This window comes from Brassica rapa, unplaced genomic scaffold (assembly GCF_000309985.2).
Source record: "Brassica rapa cultivar Chiifu-401-42 unplaced genomic scaffold, CAAS_Brap_v3.01 Scaffold0307, whole genome shotgun sequence".
Lineage (NCBI taxonomy): Eukaryota > Viridiplantae > Streptophyta > Magnoliopsida > Brassicales > Brassicaceae > Brassica > Brassica rapa.
The window spans coordinates 48,035-68,587 of record NW_022610250.1 but is presented as its reverse complement, the minus strand read 5'-3'; the positions used below and the strand labels follow the sequence as shown (position 1 = coordinate 68,587).

The 20,553-nt window shown below is 42.4% G+C and overlaps 1 long non-coding RNA gene across 1 annotated transcript; it reads right to left on the bottom strand.

Annotated features, from left to right (window-relative positions):
- Window positions 1-1,154: 1,154 nt before the first annotated feature.
- Window positions 1,155-1,788, bottom strand: LOC117130035. Its single transcript, XR_004453509.1, has 2 exons — window positions 1,605-1,788; window positions 1,155-1,252 (listed from the first exon to the last, which is right to left on the bottom strand). It is a non-coding gene; the product is annotated as an uncharacterized LOC117130035 (long non-coding RNA).
- Window positions 1,789-20,553: the final 18,765 nt, after the last annotated feature.

Genomic DNA, 20,553 nt, shown 5'->3' with positions numbered 1-20,553 from the left:
TTCCTGGTGATTCTCCACCACTTTATGTATCCAAATCAAGCTTCTCACAAAGTGATTCATCCTGGTTTGATTGGAACGACGAAGAAGCTGTGCTATTCCCAAACTGGGAAACTGGAATCACCTGATTTGAAAGTGGGATAACTTCTTCATCCCAACTCCTATGAGATTTATTCAACTTCCTGGTGATTCTCCACCACTTTATGTATCCAAATCAAGCTTCTCACAAAGTGATTCATCCTGGTTTGATTGGAACGACGAATAAGCGGTCCTATTCCCAAACTGGGAAACTGGAATCACCTGATTTGAAAGTGGGATAACTTCTTCTTGCCAACTCCTATGAGATTTATTCAACTTCCTGGTGATTCTCCACCACTTTATGTATCCAAATCAAGCTTCTCACAAAGTGATTCATCCTGGTTTGATTGGAACGACGAAGAAGCTGTGCTATTCCCAAACTGGGAAACCGGAATCAACTGATTTGAAAGTGGGATAACTTCTTCTTGCCAACTCCTATGAGATTTATTCAACTTCCTGGTGATTCTCCACCACTTTATGTATCCGAATCATGCTTCTCACAAAGAGATTCATCCTGGTTTGATTGGAACGACGAATAAGCTGTCCTATTCCCAAACTGGGAAACTGGAATCACCTGATTTGAAAGTGGGATAACTTCTTCATCCAACTCCTATGAGATTTATTCAACTTCCTGGTGATTCTCCACCACTTTATGTATCCAAATCAAGCTTCTCACAAAGTGATTCATCCTGGTTTGATTGGAACGACGAAGAAGCTGTGCTATTCCCAAACTGGGAAACTGGAATCACCCGATTTGAAAGTGTGACAACTTCTTCATCTCAACTCCTATGAGATTTATTCAACTTCCTGGTGATTCTCCACCACTTTATGTATCCAAATCAAGCTTCTCACAAATTGATTCATCCTGGTTTGATTGGAACGACGATGAAGCTGTGCTTTTCCCAAACTGGGAAACTGGAATCACCTGATTTCAAAGTGGGATAACTTCTTCATCCCAACTCCTATGAGATTTATTCAACTTCCTGGTGATTCTCCACCACTTTATGTATCCAAATCAAGCTTCTTACAAAGTGATTCATCCTGGTTTGACTGGAACGACGAAGAAGCTGTGCTATTCCCAAACTGGGAAACTGGAATCACCTGATTTGAAAGTGGGATAACTTCTTCATCCCAACTCCTATGAGATTTATTCAACTTCCTGGTGATTCTCCACCACCTTATGTATTCAAATCAGGCTTCTTACAAAGTGATTCATCCTGGTTTGATTGGAACGACGAAGAAGCTGTGCTATTCCCAAACTGGGAAACTGGAATCACCTGATTTGAAAGTGGGATAACTTCTTCTTGCCAACTCCTATGAGATTTATTCAACTTCCTGGTGATTCTCCACCACTTTATGTATCCAAATCAAGCTTCTCACAAAGTGATTCATTCTTGTTTGATTGGAACGATGAAGAAGCTGTGATATTCCCAAACTGGGAAACTAGAATCACCTGATTTGAAGGTGGAATAACTTCATCATCCCTACTACTATTAGATTTATTCAACTTCCTGGTGATTTTCCACCACTGTATGTATCCAAATCAAGCTTTTTACAAAGTGATTCATCCTGGTTTGATTGAAACGACGAAGAAGCTGTGCTATTCCCAAACTGGTAAACTGGAATCACCTGATTTGAAAGTGGGATAACTTCTTTTCGCCAACTCCTATGAGATTTATTCAACTTCCTGGTGATTCTCCACCACTTTATGTATCCAAATAAAGCTTTTCACAAGTGATTCATCCTGGTTTGATTTGAACGACGATGAAGCTGTGCTATTCCCAAACTGGGAAACTGGAATCACCTGATTTGAAAGTGGGATAACTTCTTCACGCCAACTCCTATGAGATTTATTCAACTTCCTGGTGATTCTCCACCACTTTATGTATCCAAATCAAGCTTCTCACAAAGTGATTCATCCTGGTTTGATTGGAACGACGAAGAAGCTGTGCTATTCCCAAACTGGGAAACTGGAATCACCTGATTTGAAAGTGGGATAACTTCTTTTCCCAACTCCTATGAGATTTATTCAACTTCCTGGTGATTCTCCACCACTTTATGTATCCAAATCAAGCTTTCACAAAGTGATTCATCCTGGTTTGATTTGAACGACGATGAAGCTGTGCTATTCCCAAACTGGGAAAGGAATCACCTGATTTGAAAGTGGGATAACTTCTTCTTGCCAACTCCTATGAGATTTATTCAACTTCCTGGGTATTCTCCACCACTTTATGTATCCAAATCAAGCTTCTCACAAAGTGATTCCTCCTGGAACGACGAAGAAGCTGTGCTATTCCCAAACTGGGAAAATGGAATCACCTGATTTGAAAGTGGGATAACTTCTTCATCCCAACTCCTATGAGATTTATTCAACTTCCTGGTGATTCTACACCACTTTATGTATTCAAATCAAGCTTCTCACAAAGTGATTCATCCTGGTTTGATTGGAACGACGAAGAAGAAGAAGCTGTGCTATTCCCAAACTGGGAAACTGGAATCACCTGATTTGAAAGTGGGATAACTTCTTCATGCCAACTCCTATGAGATTTATTCAACTTCCTGGTGATTCTCCACCACTTTATGTATCCAAATCAAGCTTCTCACAAAGTGATTCATCCTGGTTTGATTGAACGACAGAGAAGCTGTCCTATTCCCAAACTGGGAAACTGGAATCACCTGATTTGAAAGTGGGATAACTTCTTTTCGCCAACTCCTATGAGATTTATTCAACTTCCTGGTGATTCTCCACACTTTATGTATCCAAATCAAGCTTTTCACAAAGTGATTCATCCTGGTTTGATTTGAACGACGAGAAGCTGTGCTATTCCCAAACTGGGAAACTGGAATCACCTGATTTGAAAGGGATAACTTCTTCACGCCAACTCCTATGAGATTTATTCAACTTCCTGGTGATTCTCCACCACTTTATGTATCCAAATCAAGCTTCTCACAAAGTGATTCATCCTGGTTTGATTGGAACGACGAAGAAGAGAAGCTGTGCTATTCCCAAACTGGGAAACTGGAATCACCTGATTTGAAAGTGGGATAACTCTTCATCCAACTCCTATGAGATTTATTCAACTTCCTGGTGATTCTCCACCACTTTATGTATCCAAATCAAGCTTCTCACAAAGTGATTCATCCTGGTTTGATTGGAACGACGAAGAAGCTGTGTATTCCCAAACTGGGAAACTGGAATCACCTGATTTGAAAGTGGGATAACTTCTTTTCGCCAACTCCTATGAGATTTATTCAACTTCCTGGTGATTCTCCACCACTTTATGTATCCAAATCAAGCTTTCACAAAGTGATTCATCCTGGTTTGATTTGAACGACGAGAAGCTGTGCTATTCCCAAACTGGGAAACTGGAATCACCTGATTTGAAAGTGGGATAACTTCTTTTCACGCCAACTCCTATGAGATTTATTCAACTTCCTGGTGATTCTCCACCACTTTATGTATCCAAATCAAGCTTCTCACAAGTGATTCATCCTGGTTTGATTGGACGACGAAGAAGCTGTGCTATTCCCAAACTGGGAAACTGGAATCACCTGATTTGAAAGTGGGATAACTTCTTTTTGCCAACTCCTATGAGATTTATTCAACTTCCTGGTGATTCTCCACCACTTTATGTATCCAAATCAAGCTTCTCACAAAGTGATTCATCCTGGTTTGATTTGAACGACGAGATGAAGCTGTGCTATTCCCAAACTGGGAAACTGGAATCACCTGATTTGAAAGTGGGATAACTTCTTCATGCCAACTCCTATGAGATTTATTCAACTTCCTGGTATTCTCCACCACTTTATGTATCCAAATCAAGCTTCTCACAAAGTGATTCATCCTGGTTTGATTGGAACGACGAAGAAGCTGTGCTATTCCCAAACTGGGAAACTGGAATCACCTGATTTGAAAGTGGGATAACTTCTTCATCCCAACTCCTATGAGATTTATTCAACTTCCTGGTGATTATCACCACTTTATGTATTCAAATCAAGCTTCTCACAAAGTGATTCATCCTGGTTTGATGGAACGACGAAGAAGCTGTGCTATTCCCAAACTGGGAAACTGGAATCACCTGATTTGAAAGTGGGATAACTTCTTCATGCCAACTCCTATGTGATTTTTTCAACTTCCTGGTGATTCTCCACCACTTTATGTATCCAAATCAAGCTTCTCACAAAGTGATTCATCCTGGTTTGATTGGAACGACGAAGAAGCTGTGCTATTCCCAAACTGGGAAACTGGAATCACCTGATTTGAAAGTGGGATAACTTCTTTCGCCAACTCCTATGAGATTTATTCAACTTCCTGGTGATTCTCCACCACTTTATGTATCCAAAATCAAGCTTCTCACAAAGTGATTCATCCTGGTTTGATTGAACGACGATAAAGCTGTGCTATTCCCAAACTGGGAAACTGGAATCACCTGATTTGAAAGTGGGATAACTTCTTCACGCCAACTCCTATGAGATTTATTCAACTTCCTGGTGATTTCCACCACTTTATGTATCCAAATCAAGCTTCTCACAAAGTGATTCATTGGTTTGATTGGAACGACGAAGAAGCTGTGCTATTCCCAAACTGGGAAACTGGAATCACCTGATTTGAAAGTGGGATAACTTCTTCATCCCAACTCCTATGAGATTTATTCAACTTCCTGGTGATTCTCCACCACTTTATGTATCCAAATAAAGCTTCTCACAAAGTGATTCATCCTGGTTTGATTTGTACGACGATGAAGCTGTGCTATTCCCAAACTGGGAAACTGGAATCACCTGATTTGAAAGTGGGATAAGTTCTTCACGCCAACTCCTATGTGATTTATTCAACTTCCTGGTGATTCTCCACCACTTTATGTATCCAAATCAAGCTTCTCACAAAGTGATTCATCCTGGTTTGATTGGAACGACGAATAAGCTGTGCTATTCCCAAACTGGGAAACTGGAATCACCTGATTTGAAAGTGGGATAACTTCTTTTCGCCAACTCCTATGAGATTTATTCAACTTCCTGGTGATTCTCCACAACTTTATTTATCCAAATCAAGCTTCTCAAAAAGTGAATCATCCTGGTTTGAATGGAACGACGAAGAAGCTGTGCTATTCCCAAACTGGGAAACTTGAATCATTTGATTTGAAAGTGGGATAACTTCTTCATCCCAACTCCTATGAGATTTATTCAACTTCCTGGTGATTCTCCACCACTTTATGTATCCAAATAAAGCTTTTCACAAAGTGATTCATCCTGGTTTGATTTGAACGATGATGAAGCTGTGTTATTCCCAAACTGGGAAACTGGAATCACCTGATTTGAAAGTGGGATAACTTCTTCACACCAACTCCTATGTGATTTATTCAACTTCCTGGTGATTCTCCACCACTTTATGTATCCAAATCAAGCTTCTCACAAAGTGATTCATCCTGGTTTGATTGGAACGACGAAGAAGCTGTGCTATTCCCAAACTGGGAAACTGGAATCACCTGATTTGAAAGTGGGATAGCTTCTTTTCGCCAACTCCATGTTAAGAAGAGGTCAGTATATGAGAAGCTAAGGAGATGAGGAAAGGATAATCTAAGGGAGAGTGAAGGCAAGCTGAAGTAAGCATCCGTACAAGGCCGTACATGAGCCGTACAAGGCCGTACAGGTTGAGAGAGTAACTCGGCCAAAGGTGAAACAAAGTTACCTAAGTAACTTTGTGAGATGAGAAGGAGTCTTGCCTTGCTACCAAAGACATCAAGACCGTTGAATGGGAAGAAGGGGAGCGCATGACAGCCTGTCCAAGGCTGGCAAAAGCTAAAGCAATCTTATCCTTAAGAGGAGAGCTAATTGGAGCATTTGAATTAAAGCAAAAGCTTATCCTTTGTAATAGTGGTTTATTCTAAACCCTAGTCGCCTAAGCTGTCTCTCTATATATTGTGAACTCTTCTCATTAATGAAAGTTAGACAGTTCTGATTATCTTTGCCTCCATGGCTTATTCTTAGTCTCGATCTCTTATCTTACTCTCTACACTCAGTTCTTCTCTAATCTCTCTTAAACACTCAGATTACTCTTCATTACTCTAAAAGTCATATTGTATCAGAGCCAGGTTCGTGAGAATCTGAGTTCTTGTTGAGGTTTGTATCAAGACAAAGGATAAAAGCTAGGAGCTGGGCGTTGAAGATTCAAGCTTCAAGTCTTCTCCGGTTGTGTCTTTGGTCTTGTTGGTGTGATTACTACTCTCAGTCCAAGATTTAGCAAGCTGTTTACGTCTAGCTGCTTCAAGATGGATAGTGGGATGAAGATGAAGGTCGCGGTGGTGTTCAAGGGGAACAACTACCTAGTGTGGTCACGGATGGTGAAGACCGCAGTTGGAAGCAAAGGCTTGTGGGGACACATTACCTCTGGAACGGCCCCAAAGCCGGTTGCTCAAGAAGAAGACAAGGATGAGACAGCAAAGGATCCATTCGAGAGGTGGGAGCAGGAAGACATGATGGTGATGTCAGTTCTTCATGCTTCCTTAGAGCCGGCGATTCTGGATGCATACTGCTACTGTGAGACAGCAAAGGAGTTGTGGGATACCTTAAAGAGGGTGTATGGAAACACATCCAACCTGAGTAGAGTCTTTGAGGTGAAGCAAGAAATCAACAACTTGACTCAAGAAGACATGGAGTTTACCAAGCACCTAGGAAGGTTCAGGTCACTCTGGTCCGAGCTAGAGATGTTGAGGCCAAGCACGGTTGATCCCAGTGAGCTAATCAAGAGGCGTGAGCAGGACAAGGTCTTTGGACTGCTCTTGACACTGAATCCGGCATACAGTGGGCTGATACAACACATGCTGAGAGATGATACTCTACCTGACTTGGAGGAAGTGTGTTCTCGGATTCAGAAAGAGCAAGGGTCAATTGGGTTGTTTGGGAAGAAGGGGGAGTTGTCTTTAGCTAACCAAGCCGCGCAAGCTGAGCAAGGAGAGACTCCACAAGCTAACAGAGCTACGAATGGGAAGTTTGAGGATAGGAGGTTCAATGGGAGCTGTGATCATTGCAAGAAGCAAGGCCACAAGAAGAGCCAGTGTTGGATACTCCACCCACACCTCAAACCGGCAAAGTTCATGAAGGAAAGGGAAGCTAGAGCTCACATGTCTGATGGGTCAAGTGATGTGGGTACTAGCAAGGCTCAAGAAGGTGGTACAAGTGATGGCAAGTCTCTGGTGGCGTACATGGGAGCTCCTAGCAGCCGCAACAATGATCAGGACTTCATAAGGAAGGCTGACATTGATGCACTCATCAAGATGTTCAAGGATAACGGTAACATCAATGGTTATTCTTATGGTGCTTCCATGATTGCTAGGACTGTAGGAGACTTAGATTGCATCACTAGAACTGATAGTATAGCTAGGTTGCTAAGAAATGCAAATAACTACAATGCATATAAGCCATCTAGTATACTCGCTCACCTTGCTAGTAATCAATCAACTAGACCTCTTATTGTAGATTCAGGTGCATCACATCACATGATTAGTGATACTAAGTTAATTAAGAACATTGTGCCTACTAAGGGTCATGTGATGATTGCAAATGGTGATAAGGTTCCAATTAAAGGAATAGGAACACTTAAACTGTTTAGTAAAGACTCAAAAGCTTTCTATATGCCTGACTTTACTTCAAACTTATTATCTGTCAAGAAATGTGCAACTGACTTGCAATGCAATGTCATATTTAGTCCTAATGATGTGAAGTTTCAGGATATTGAAAGCAGCAAAGTGATTGGAAAAGGAGTAACAAAAGGAGACTTATATTTGCTTGAAGATCTTGCTCCTGTTTCTGACATTAGCTGCTCGTTTACTACTGCTTCTGTTCCTAGTTTAAATAAGAATGCATTGTGGCATGCTAGACTAGGACACCCTCATAATTGTTGAGATGAGCTGAGGAATATAAGGAGAGTTGTTCAGGGTTGAAGAGGTTGTGATGTGGAGAAGAGGAGAAGGATTGGCCTTAGGGAGAACCGTCCGTACAGGTCCGTACCATGGCCGTACGGCCGTACAGACGGTATCGACCATGCGGTAAAGAAATGTTACCGCGAGAAGAAGTTCACGGTCTGATCACGTTTTGCCTTGACCAAAGAAGGCATATGACCGTTTATGGATAGAGGAAGAGCATCTCTACAGGCTGGCACAGGCTGGAAGGATAAGGTTCACTTTTAGCATAGTGACCACGCGTGTGGAGAGGCTCATTGGTCCGGTTCAAATTAAAGGCTCCCTTAGACTTGACCTCACATGCTTAGTCTCTTCTTAAAACCTAGATAACACTCCTATATATTGTAAACACTCTCTCATTAATGTATTAACGCGAATCATGTTACTCTCTCTCTAGTCTCTCTCTTGTTCATCATGGATCATACATAAATCTCCCCATTTCTTTCACAATCTCTCTAAACTTCTCTTAATCTCTTACCAAATCTCTCTTAATCTCTCAATACCTATTCTACTCTCTAATCTCATATGGTATCAGAGCCAGGTTGGCTTTGGTATTGAGAGATCCTTGTTCCTTTCTTTACATTTGCGAGTTTGTTCTTGTGTGATAAAGAAGAGGAGATGGAGACGACCAACTTTAGCAAACTGGTGACGGTTCCGGTTGCACTGAAGGGAGGCTCGAACTACTTGATGTGGTCCCAGTTGGTGAGGACTACCATTGGAAGGCTAGGGCTGTGGAACCACATCACAGATGATGGTCCGGAGCCAGTGGCCAAAGAAGATGAAGAAGAAGGCGACGGGAAGACTCTTGCGGTAGCTGAAGCAAAGAGATGGGTCCAAGAGGATTTGATGGTGCTGTCTGTGCTCCATGCCTCCCTGGAGCTCCCCATACTTGAAGCTTACGTGCACTTTGAGACTCCTAAGCGCCTTTGGGACATGCTCCATAAGAGGTATGGAAACAAGTCCAACATAAGTCGGGTGTTTGATCTGAAGCAAACCATCAGTGTCTTGAGGCAAGATGGAGAAGATCTCACCAAGCACATGGGGAAGTTTGGAGCTTTGTGGTCCGAACTTGAGAGTCTTAGACCCAACACAACTGATGAGGAATCGCTCATTGAGAGGAGAGAGCAAGATCAGGTGTTTGGGCTATTGATGACTCTAGATGAAAGCTACCAGGATGTGATCAAGCATATCCTGAGATCACCTACTCTCCCATCCATGGAGGAGGTATGCGCACAACTTCAGAAGGAGGAAGGCTCTCTTGGGTTGTTTGGAGGCAAGAAGGGAATGTCCACGGCTCATAAAGCAGAAGAGGCGCAAGCAAACAAGGCAGCGTACCGTGGAGATGGAAGGAAGTATGAGAAGTATGAGGGAAGCTGTGAGCATTGCAAGCGGCAGGGGCATAAGAAGAGTCAGTGCTGGATCCTACATCCACACCTCAGGCCTAGCAAGTTCAACAAGGATAGAGAAGCTAAGGCTCACCTTTCTGCTGAAGCAAGTGGTGCCGGCTCATCAGGGGCTAGTCCAAATGTCAAGGCGGGTGAAAGTGAAGGCAGAGCTCTAACTTCTCAGGAGGTGATCACCAAGGCTGACTTTGAGGCTTTCATCCGAGCCCTCAAGGAGTCTGGTAAAATGCTAGGCAACACTCTTGGATACTCATACTCTGCTCATACATTACCTAGTATCTCTGATAAACTGTTAGACATTTTTAAAATCTCATGTACTGCCACTGCTCATACTAGCATAACTGATAGATTGTTAGGAGTAGTTAAGAGCCTGAAAGCTGAAAATGAAACATCTAGAACCAAGACTGCTAGGAGCTTGCATAAACCATTGATAATTGACTCTGGTGCATCTCATCACATGATTAGTGATAACAATCTGATAAAAGACATAGAACCTGCCCTTGGACATGTTATGATTGCAAATGGAGATAGAATTCCCATTAGGGGCATTGGTAAACTGAACTTGTTTAATAAGGATTCAAAAGCTTTTTACATGCCTGAGTTCACCTCTAATCTTTTATCAGTTAAGAAATGCACTACTGATCTTCAATGCAATGTTATTTTCAGTCCTAATGATGTTAAGTTTCAGGATATTAAGAGCAGTAAGTTGATTGGGCAAGGAGCAACCAAGGGGGATCTTTACATGATTGAAGACCTTGCACCTATTTCTAGTTCTTGTTTCTCGTTTAGTTCTGTTTCTTCCTTAAGTACTGATGCTCTGTGGCATGCTAGGCTAGGACATCCACATGTTAGGGCCTTAAGCATTATGTTACCAGGTGTCATGTTTAAAAATAATGATTGTGAGGCATGTATTTTGGGCAAACATTGTAAGACTGTTTTTCAGAGATCATCTACTCTTTATGCAAACTGCTTTGATTTAATTCACTCTGATGTTTGGACGGCACCTTGCTTATCTAGGGATGATTACAAGTATTATGTCACATTCATTGATGAAAAATCCAAATACACCTGGTTAACATTGATTAAAACTAAAGATAGGGTCCTTGATGCATTTAAAAATTTTCAAGCCTATGTGACTAACCAATATCATGCCAAGATTAAGATTTTCAGGTCTGATAATGGTGGGGAGTATACTGGGCATGCATTTCGTGATCACCTTGCTCAACATGGGATTCTTCACCAGACTAGCTGCCCATACACTCCACAGCAGAATGGAGTTGCGGAAAGGAAGAACAGACATCTCATGGAGGTGTCCCGGTCCATGATGTTCCACAAAGGGGTTCCCAAGAGGTATTGGAGTGATGCTGTGATGACTGCGTGCTACCTGATCAACAGGATACCAACCAGGATCTTGGCAGATCAATCTCCATTTGAGGTACTCAACAAGAGCAGGCCAGTCTTGGATCACCTGAGGACCTTTGGATGCGTGTGTTATGTTCTTGTACCAGGCGAGCAGAGAAACAAACTAGAAGCAAAGAGCACCAAGGCTATGATGATTGGGTATTCCACTTCACAGAAGGGATACAAATGCTATGATCCTACAGCTAGGAGAGTCCTAGTGTCAAGGGATGTCAGATTCATGGAAGACAAAGGATACTATGATGGGCAGACATGGGAAGACTTGGAGGATCTCTCCCAGCCATCAGAAAGAGCTGCTTGCTTGAGAAACATCCTAGAGGGGCTCGGAATTGGAGTGTCCCAGGATCAGAGTAGGCGTCCAGAACCTACTCCAGCTGCAGCAGAAGAACCATCCCACTTTGCACATGAGGGGGGAAGTGAATCAGTATCTGAACTAGAGGACCAAGGCTTAGAAGAGGCCGGTGAGCTAGGAAACAGAGGAACTGATTCTCCTGTCCAAAGTGGAGAAGGATCAGCAACAGGAAAACTGAATGAAGAAGATCAGAGACAAGGAGAGGCTAGAGCTGAAGCTGAAGAACAGACTGAAGTAGTGACTCCACAAGTAGAAGAAGAACAAGAGATGGCACAAGAAGGGCCAGTGTTGAGAAGGAGTACAAGGCTGAGGAAGGATCCTTCCAGTTGGGTAAACACGAGAGTGTACTACAATGCCCAAGCTGTGAAGCATCCTACTCAGGCTGTGTGTTCCTTTGCTCAATATCCAGAAGCACATTGTGCATTTATGGTAAACTTAGATAAGAATCACATTCCAAGAAGCTATGAAGAGGCAATGGAAGATAAGGAATGGAAGGAATCAGTAGGAGCTGAGGCAGGAGCTATGATAAAGAATGACACATGGTATGAGAGTGAACTACCAAAAGGGAAGAAGGCTGTGTCTAGTAGATGGATCTTTACAGTCAAGTACAAGGCTGATGGGTCGATTGAGAGGAAGAAGACTAGACTGGTAGCAAGAGGGTTCACTCAGACTTATGGAGAAGACTACATTGATACATTTGCTCCAGTTGCAAAGCTACACACCATTCGAATAGTCCTATCAGTGGCTACTAACCTTGGGTGGGATCTTTGGCAGATGGATGTTAAGAATGCATTTCTCCAAGGAGAGTTAGAAGATGAAGTTTACATGCTACCACCTCCGGGCCTAGAGGGGATGGTGAAACCAGGGAATGTGCTGAGATTGAAGAAGGCCATCTATGGTTAAAGCAATCACCAAGGGCATGGTATCACAAGCTGAGCACAACTCTAAATGGAAGAGGTTTCAGGAAATCAGAGCTTGATCACACTCTCTTCACTCTTACTACACCTGCTGGCATTGTTGTGCTTCTTGTATATGTGGATGACATAGTTATCACAGGAAGTGATAAGGTGGGAATCAAGGAGACCAAGGAGTTTCTGAAATCTGTGTTTGACATCAAAGACTTGGGAGAAATGAAGTACTTCCTTGGAATTGAGCTGTGCAGATCAGAAGAAGGGTTGTTCATCTCACAAAGGAAGTATATCTTGGATCTGTTGAAGGAGGCTGGTGCGTATGGAGGAAAGACAGCCAAGATGCCCATGGAGGATGGGTATAAAGCTCCACGTGAGGGGGAGCTAGAAGATAGTAAGCTATTTCATGATCCAAAGCTATACAGGAAGCTTGTGGGGAAGCTGATCTATCTAACCATCACTAGGCCAGACATCTGTTTTGCTGTGAACCAAGTGAGTCAGCATATGCAAGCTCCAAGAGAGCATCACTGGCGCATGGTAGAAAGAGTTCTCATGTATCTGAATGGAACTCAAGGGCTTGGTATATGGATGGGTTGTAACGGGAGTACTGAAGCAGTGGGATATTGTGATGCAGATTGGGCTGGAGACAGAACAGATAGAAGATCTACAACCGGCTATTGCACATTCATTGGTGGAAACATGGTTACTTGGAAGAGTAAGAAGCAGAAGGTGGTGTCATGCTCAAGTGCCGAGGCTGAGTATAGAGCAATGCTAAAGCTCACAAATGAGTTGGTATGGATTAAAGGAATACTGAAGCACTTGGAGATTGAGCAAGCAACACCAATGACCATGCACTGTGACAATCAAGCAGCCATTCACATAGCCACAAACTCGGTGTTCCATGAAAGAACCAAGCATATTGAAGTGGACTGTCATAAGTGAGGCAGATGATAGTCTTGGGAGTGATACTGCCGTGCTACACAAGGAGTGAGGATCAGTTGGCAGATGTATTCACTAAGGCGGCTAGGCAAAAGACAATGGAGTCAATTCACATAAGGTTGGGACTCCTTGATCTTTCGCCTAAGGGCTGATCTATACACTCTCCTGATCATGAGGTCCTTACTCTTTTTCCCTCATCAGAGTTTTGTCCCAATGGGTTTTCTTTGATGAGGTTTTTAATGAGGAGGAGCTCATGATCCTTCCAAGCTTGACTTGTTCCACATGGTCAAGCTTGAGGGGGAGTGTTGAGATGAGCTGAGGAATATAAGGAGAGTTGTTCAGGGTTGAAGAGGTTGTGATGTGGAGAAGAGGAGAAGGATTGGCCTTAGGGAGAACCGTCCGTACAGGTCCGTACCATGGCCGTACGGCCGTACAGACGGTATCGACCATGCGGTAAAGAAATGTTACCGCGAGAAGAAGTTCACGGTCTGATCACGTTTTGCCTTGACCAAAGAAGGCATATGACCGTTTATGGATAGAGGAAGAGCATCTCTACAGGCTGGCACAGGCTGGAAGGATAAGGTTCACTTTTAGCATAGTGACCACGCGTGTGGAGAGGCTCATTGGTCCGGTTCAAATTAAAGGCTCCCTTAGTCTTGACCTCACATGCTTAGTCTCTTCTTAAAACCTAGATAACACTCCTATATATTGTAAACACTCTCTCATTAATGTATTAACGCGAATCATGTTACTCTCTCTCTAGTCTCTCTCTTGTTCATCATGGTTCATACATAAATCTCCCCATTTCTTTCACAATCTCTCCTAAACTTCTCTTAATCTCTTACCAAATCTCTCTTAATCTCTCAATACCTATTCTACTCTCTAATCTCATAATAATAAGGCTTTAAAACTGATGTTGCCAGGTGTTTCTTTTGAAAACAATGATTGTGAAGCTTGCATTTTAGGCAAACATTGTAGAACTGTATTTCCAAACTCTTCTACGGTTTATGAGAATTGCTTTGATCTTATTCACTCTGATGTATGGACTGCTCCTTGTTTATCTAGAGAGAATCATAAGTATTATGTCTCATTCATTGATGAAAATCTAAATACACTGGTTAACCTTAATTCCAACTAAAGATAGGGTACTTGATGCATTTAAAAATTTTCAATCCTATGTAACTAACCATTATCAAGCCAAGATTAAGATTTTCAGGTCAGATAATGGAGGAGAATACATTGGACAAGCTTTCAAGCAACACTTATCTCAGTATGGAATTCTTCATCAAACAAGCTGTCCCTACACTCCACAACAGAATGGTGTGGCTGAGAGGAAGAATAGGCACCTTATGGAAGTTGCAAGATCAATGATGTTCAAGCTAATGTACCTAAGAAGTTCTGGAGTGATGCAGTAGCCACGGCCTGCTATCTAATCAACAGGACTCCCACACTGATCCTGAAAGGGCAGTCACCATTTGAGGTTCTCAACAGACATAAACCCTCATTAGAACATATTAGGATCTTTGGGTGTTTATGTTATGTTTTGATACCCGGGGAGTTGAGAAACAAGCTTGAAGCTAGGAGTACTAAGGCAATGTTTATTGGCTACTCTACAACTCAAAAGGGATACAAGTGTTATAATCCAGACACAAGAAGGGTGCTGGTATCAAGGGATGTGAAGTTTGTTGAAGAGAGAGGATATTATGAGGAGCAAAACAAAGAAGACTTGAAGGATCTTACCTCGGAGAGAGCCACTACGTTGCGGATCATCTTAGAAAGTATTGGAGTCAAGGTGAGACAAGATCAGCAAGGATCTGGCAGTAACCCAGGATCTCAACCACCAAATGGTGGACGTTCAGCAACTCCCACTTCTGATCATGGGGGGAAAGGAGTGAACCAGAGACAACTCAAGAGAGTAGTGGAGCATCTGGTACACATGATCAAGATGTGGAAGTAAGTGAACAGCAAGATGGAGCTGAAGCAAGTCAGCTAGGAGAAGAAGAGGCAGTTGAAATGTCTACTTCTGTACCACAAGAAAGTGGAGAAGAATCACAAGTGGAAGTGGAACAACCGGAACCAGCATTGAGAAGAAGCACAAGGATTAGGAGAGATGCTTCCAACTGGGTAAGCACGAGAGTGTACTACAATGCCCAGGCTGTGGAGCATCCTTCTCAAGCTGTGTGTTCCTTTGCTCAATACCCTGAAGAACATTGTGCTTTAATGGTAAACTTGGATGAGAACTACATACCAAGAAGCTATGAAGAGGCAATGATGGATAAAGAATGGAAGGAATCAGTTGGAGCTGAGGCAGGAGCTATGATCAAGAATGATACATGGTATGAGAGTGAGTTACCAAAAGGGAAGAAGGCGGTGACTAGTAGATGGATCTTCACAATCAAGTATAAGGCTGATGGAAAGGTGGAGAGGAAGAAGTCAAGATTGGTTGCAAGAGGCTTTACTCAAACTTATGGAGAAGATTACATTGAGACCTTTGCACCAGTAGCTAAACTTCACACAATCCGGATTGTCTTAAGCTTAGCTGTGAACTTGGATGGGGCTTATGGCAAATGGATGTGAAGAATGCATTTCTACAAGGAGAGCTGGAGGATGAAGTGTATATGCATCCACCTCCAGGCTTGGAACACTTAGTGAAGAGAGGGAATGAGTGTTGGACTGAAGAAAGAATAGCTATGGACTAATCACCAAAGAGCTTGGTACAACAAGCTGAGTACTACTCTGAATGGCCGAGGCTTCAAGAAGTCTGAACTAGACCACACCCTCTTCACTCTCACTACTTCCTCAGGTATGATTGCACTCCTTGTGTATGTTGATGATATCATTATCACAGGAAGTGATAAGGAAGGTATCATAGCAACCAAGGAGTTCCTTAAGTCCATGTTTGAGATTAAAGACTTGGGAGAAATGAAATACTTTCTTGGAATTGAGATATGTAGATCCAAGGAAGGTTTGTTCATGTCCCAAAGGAAGTATACACTTGATCTTTTGAAAGGTGAAGGTGCTTATGGAGGCAAGACAGCAAGGATGCCTATGGAGGATGGCTACAAAGTCCCACGAGAGGGGGAGATTGAAGACAGCAAGCCTTATCAGGATCCTAAACTCTATAGAAAGCTAGTTGGTAAATTGATTTACCTTACAATAACTAGGCCTGACATTTGCTTTGCGTGAATCAGGTGAGTCAACACATGCAAGTGCCTAAGGAACATCATTGGCGCATGGTGGAGAGGATCTTGATGTATCTCAACGGCTCACCTGATCAAGGAGTATGGATGGGTTGCAATGGGAGCACTGAAGTGGTTGATACTGTGATGCGGATTGGGCTGGTGATAGAGCAGACAGGAGATCAACCACAGGCTATTGCACATTCATTGGAGGCAAGTTTGTTTACTTGGAAGAGCAGAAGCAGAAGGTGGTGTCTTGTTCAAGTGCAGAAGCTGAGTATAGAGCTATGCTGAAAGCTGACCAACGAGCTGGTGTGGATCAAGGGCATCTTGAAGCATTTGGAGATTGATCAAGCCACGCCATGACAATGCATTGTGATAACCAAGCTGCCATCCACATTGCCTCCAACTCGGTGTTCCATGAGAGAACCAAGCACATTGAAGTGGATTGCCACAAGGTGAGACGATGATCATCTTAGGAGTTATCTGCCATGCTACACAAGAAGTGAAGATCAGTTAGCGGATGTGTTCACCAAGGCTGCAAGACAGAAGACAATGGAGTCCATTCACATCAGGTTGGGCCTCATTGATCTTGGGAAGAGAAGGAGCTGATCCCCTTTGGCTGTGAGGTCTTTACTCTTTTTCCCTCATCAAGGTTTTGTCCCATGGGTTTTCCTTGGTGAGGTTTTTAATGAGGAAGATCTCATGGCTATCCAAGCTTAGGCTTTCACAAAGCTAAGCTTGAGGGGGAGTGTTAAAAGAGGTCAGTATATGAGAAGCTAAGGAGATGAGGAAAGGAATGATCTAGGGAGAGTGAAGGCAAGCTGAAGTAAGATCCGTACAAGGCCGTACAGGAGCCGTACAAGGCCGTACAGGTTGAGAGAGTAACCTCGGCCAAAGGTGAAACAAAGTTACCTAAGTAACTTTTGTGAGATGAGAAGGAGTCTGCCTTGCTACCAAAGACATCAAGACCGTGTTGAATGGGAAGAAGGGGAGCGCATGACAGCGCTGTCCAAGGCTGGCAAAAGCTAAAGCAACCTTATCCTTAAGAGGAGAGCTAATTGGAGCATTTGATTAAAGCAAAAGCTTATCCTTTGTAATAGTGGTTTATTCTAAACCCTAGTCGCCTAAGCTGTCTCTCTATATATTGTGAACTCTTCTCATTAATGAAAGTTAGACAGTTCTGATTATCTTTGCCTCCATGGCTTATTCTTAGTCTCGATCTCTTATCTTACTCTCTACACTCAGTTCTTCTCTAATCTCTCTTAAACACTCAGATTACTCTTCATTACTCTAAAAGTCATACTCCAATGAGATTTATTCAACTTCCTGGTGATTCTCCACCACTTTATGTATCCAAATCAAGCTTCTCACAAAGTGATTCATCCTGGTTTGATTTGAACGAAGATGAAGCTGTGCTATTCCCAAACTGGGAAACTGGAATCACCTGATTTGAAAGTGGGATAACTTCTTCTTGCCAACTCCTATGAGATTTATCAACTTCCTGGGTATTCTCCACCACTTTATGTATCCAAATCAAGCTTCTCACAAACTGATTCATCCTTGTTTGAATGGAACGACGAAGAAGCTGTGCTATTCCCAAACGGGGAACTTGAATCATTGATTTGAAATGGGATAACTTCTTCATCCCAACTCCTATGAGATTTATTCAACTTCCTGGTGATTCTACACCACTTTATGTATTCAATCAAAGCTTCCACAAAGTGATTCATCCTGGTTTGATTGGAACGACGAAGAAGCTGTGCTATTCCCAAACTGGGAACTGGAATCACCTGATTTGAAAGTGGATAACATCTTCATGCCAACTCCTATGAGATTTATTCAACTTCCTGGTGATTCTCCACCACTTTATGTATCCAAATCAAGCTTCTCACAAGTGATTCATCCTGGTTTGATTGGAACGACAGAGAAGCTGTCCTATTCCCAAACTGGGAAACTGGAATCACCTGATTTGAAAGTGGGATAACTTCTTTTCGCCAACTCCTATGAGATTTATTCAACTTCTTGGTGATTCTCCACCACATTATGTATCCAAATAAGCTTTCACAAAGTGATTCATCCTGGTTTGATTGAGACGACGATGAAGCTGTGCTATTCCCAAACTGGGAAACTGGAATCATCTGATTTGAAAGTGGGATAACTTCTTCACGCCAACTCCTATGAATTATTCAACTTCCTGGTGATTCTCCAACCTTTATGTATCCAAATCAAGCTTCTCACAAAGTGATTCATCATCCTGGTTTGATTGGAACGACGAAGAAGCTGTGCTATTCCAAAACTGGGAAACTGGAATCACCTGAGATTGAAAGTGGGATAACTTCTTTTTGCCAACTCCTATGAGATTTATTCAACTTCCTGGTGATTCTCCACCACTTTATGTATCCAAATCAAGCTTCTCACAAAGTGATTCATCCTGGTTTGATTGGAACGACGATGAAGCTGTGCTATTCCCAAACTGGGAAACTGGAATCACCTGATTTGAAAGTGGGATAACTTCTTCATGCCAACTCCTATGAGATTTATTCAACTTCTTGGTATTCTCCACCACTTTATGTATCCAAATCAAGCTTCTCACAAACTGATTCATCCTGGTTTGATTGGAACGACGAAGAAGCTGTGCTATTCCCAACTGGGAAACTGGAATCACCTGGTTTGAAAGTGGGATAACTTCTTCATCCCAACTCCTATGAGATTTATTCAACTTCCTGATGATTCTCCACACACTTTATGTATTCAAATCAAGCTTCTCACAAAGTGATTCATCCTGGTTTGATTTGAACGACGAAGAAGCTGTGCTATTCCCAAACTGGGAAACTGAAATCACCTGATTTGAAAGTGGGATACATCTTCATGCCAACTCCTATGAGATTTATTCAACTTCCTGGTGATTCTCCACCACTTTATGTATCCAAATCAAGCTTCTCACAAAGTGATTCATCCTAGTTGTATTTAAACGACAGAGAAGCTGTTCCTATTCCCAAACTGGGAAACTGGAATGAATCACCTGATTTGAAAGTGGGATAACTTCTTTTCCGCCACTCCTATGAATTTATTCAACTTCCTGGTGATTCTCCACCACTTTATGTATCCAAATAAGCTTCTCACAAAGTGATTCATCCTGGTTTGATTGAACGACGAGAAAAGCTGTGCTATTCCCAAACTGGGAAACTGGAATCACCTGATTTGAAAGTGGGATACTTCTTTCACGCAACTCCTATGTGATTATTTCCAACTCCTGGTGATTCTACAAAACACTTTATGTATCCAAATCAAGCTTCTCACAAAGTGATTCATCCTGGTTTGATTGGAACGACGAAGAAGCTGTGCTATTCCCAAACTGGGAAACTGGAATCACCTGATTTGAAAGTGGGATAACTTCTTTTCGCCAACTCCTATGAGATTTATTCAATTCTTCCTTCTGGTGATTCTCCACCACTTTTTATGTATCCAAATAAAGCTTCTCACAAAGTGATTCATCCTGGTTTTATTTGACGACGATGAGCTGTGCTATTCCCAAACTGGGAAACTGGAATCACCTGATTTGAAAGTGGATAAGTTCTTCACGCCAACTCATAGTCATGGATTCAACTTCCTGGTGATTCTCTGTTGAGTTGAGTTAAGCATATAAGTGAGAAGAGAAGAGGAGTTGAGGAGATGAAGAGATGAGGCAGAGTGGAGTTTAGAGAGAGTATGGTATGGACGTCCGTACAAGGCCGTACAAGCCGTACAGTCCGTACCATCCAAGCCTTGACCAAAACTTACCATGCATTGCCCAAGTGAAATGGTAAACGCGGAAGAGTTACTCAAGAGGAGAAGGATCAGAACGTGAGAGGATAAGGGAAGAGCATGCCAGGCTGTGACAGGCTGTAAGGAGAGGAAGCATGCGAGTCCTCTTATCCGTCCATCTCTAAAGCAACCTTTGACTCCACATGCTTCAATAGTGCCCATTTCGAGTTTTGGAAACCCTTGTAGCTCTCATATAAATATGTAACCTCACTCATTAATAAAGTTATGGAGTTTGAGTCTCTCTCTCTTAAGTCTCTCTCTTGTTCTTAATCTCCAATCTCCTTAATTCTCAGATTAGACTTAATCACTCTTTAAATCACCAAATCTAATATGGTATCAGAGCCAGGTTCATTCAAAAGGAGAGAGTGATTTCGTGTTTCTAAATGTTTCTTGAGTGTTCTTGAGTGTTCTTGAGAGTTCTTGAGATTTGTCAAGAGCTAGATCCTTTAAAAGTCAAGTTTGTGTCTGTTGGTGTTTCTTTTGGAGAGTCAGCTTCAAGGGAGTCCCGTTAGGTGT